Source organism: Quercus robur, chromosome 2 (assembly GCF_932294415.1).
Source record: "Quercus robur chromosome 2, dhQueRobu3.1, whole genome shotgun sequence".
Taxonomy (NCBI): Eukaryota; Viridiplantae; Streptophyta; class Magnoliopsida; order Fagales; family Fagaceae; genus Quercus; species Quercus robur.
In genome coordinates this window covers 33,042,684-33,044,757 of record NC_065535.1, presented here as the reverse complement: position 1 = coordinate 33,044,757, position 2,074 = coordinate 33,042,684, and the positions used below count along the sequence as shown (strand labels likewise).

At 32.6% G+C, this 2,074-nt stretch overlaps 1 pseudogene; it reads right to left on the bottom strand.

Annotated features, from left to right (window-relative positions):
• Positions 1–450: 450 nt before the first annotated feature.
• LOC126706378 (dirigent protein-like) lies at positions 451–1,013 on the bottom strand (annotated as a pseudogene).
• Positions 1,014–2,074: the final 1,061 nt, after the last annotated feature.

The window sequence follows — 2,074 nt, the reverse complement described above, 5'->3', positions numbered from 1 at the left end:
CAACAATGGTGGAAAGGAAAGTTTGAGAGAGAAAAAGGAGAGATTTGAGAGAGAATGAGAAAATGATTAGCAACTCTAATTAACACTGATGTTCATCATTACATACATATATATAGCTTCATAGATAAATTAATCTAACTACCAAACTATAGATTTGTAAAGATTGGGGACTGTTATTCTCTAATTACACACATGATTAACATGTCATCAACTAACAAACTCTAGCTTCCAGAATGATCTTATCACCATCAACAGAATTCTGATATTTAGAAGAAGAAGAAGAAGATAGCTAGGTTCAGATGGCAGGGTTGTAAATGACACCGACTTGATAAAATTAGAGCTAGTTTTCCTTATCAAAATGACAATGTTTATTTTAATGAGAAACGATGCCGTTTGGGTTTTATTTGAAAAACTAGCCGTTAGGCAATTCTTTAATCTTATCTTCAGTTATTACCAACACTCATACAAGTTGATATCAACACGAAGCCGGAAATACACATCATCTTCATATGCATCAGTCATCAATGTGGCTATCCCTCAAGCCATGAAGAAGTCATCTGTGCCACCTATTACTGAGATATAACTAGTCTTGTTCAATGTAGGATCTGCTCCAGCAAGTTTATACTACCCTTGTGCTTAGTAGAATTGAAAACAAAGGAAAAACCAAGCAAAGCCGAATATGTTTGTTTTGCGTCATACACATAAATGCCTTGTGCACGCCCAATGGGTGTGGAGTGTAGATTACTGTCTAAGGTGATTGGGTTATCGAACACAACCAAGTCACAAAAATGGTTTGGTCCCGCCAAAATGGTCTTATTGGCCCAAGCAGGCGCCCCTACAATAGCTGAAGTCGCATTCTTGGCATTCTTTCCATTGTAAATAATGTCATGGAAATAAAACACCAGCCTTTTACATGGGCGTTGAGCTCGGTTTCTCTTGCCTGCAGGTGTGGCATTCAAGCTAGAGATAAGGAGGAATAAGAGAAGAACTGAAATGAGTTTTGTAGTTCCCATTTCTTGTTGGCTAGCTCTACAGAAGGATAAGAAAAATGAAAGGGATATATGTTTTGAGGATAGGCCCGATAGGGGATTAGCGTGGTCTAAACCCATTATATAAAGAGAATTCTGAGCATCATTTTTTTGATACAGCTAGAAATGGCTAATGCTAGTGGCTTAGAAGTCATTTTTAAATTTTAAGTGCCACCAAAGCATGATTATTCTCCACGTTACCAGTTCCTCACTACTTCACTTATGCCACCAAGAAAATCATTAAGGTTAATGCATCAAATAGGGTAAGTATGGGTCGAGTTAGAGGCTATTTGTTTTTGGTTGAGAATTATCTGACCCATTACATGTGTAGAAATCAACCTAGCACAACTTAACTTGAGACTCTAAGTTGGATTTAGTTAGTGAGTTGTGCTTATATGTTTCATGACTTTAAAAAAATGACCCTTCACCAACTATTTAAGCATTTGTTTTTTCAATAAATTATTATAATTCACATAATATGCGTAAATTATATCTTAAATTTCAAAATTCATCAAATACCAAAATAAATCAACTAAGAAAATAAAATAAGGATACTAGAACAAATTTATATATATGGTAGGTTGGGTTGGATCAAATGATTTAAGAAAAAAAAAACTATCAATAATTTGTTTGTATTTTTTTAGAGTTTATGATAATTGTTTGCTAGTTAATAAGTTTTATTCACAAGAGTTCACACAAATCATGAAAAAAATTACTACTGAATATAGAACATCACCATTATTAGAATAATATAGTTCAACTTCTGGGCTTCAACAAATTGTTAAATATTTTGTAATTTTGCCAAAGGCTAATAAGGATTAGAAGACCAATATGGCAATATCCTACCAATTTGTTTATAGACTGGTACCTATTCCTCTAATTTTTATTGTAATTATGGAACGAGTATTTTTAATTATAAATATTATCAAAATTAGGTTTTAGAACATAATTAAAGTTGATATTTCAACAAATTCTTTGATTTTATACATTAGAAAGGAAATTGTAGAAAATTTTAGTTCATAATTAATCATAGATGAATTTAATGA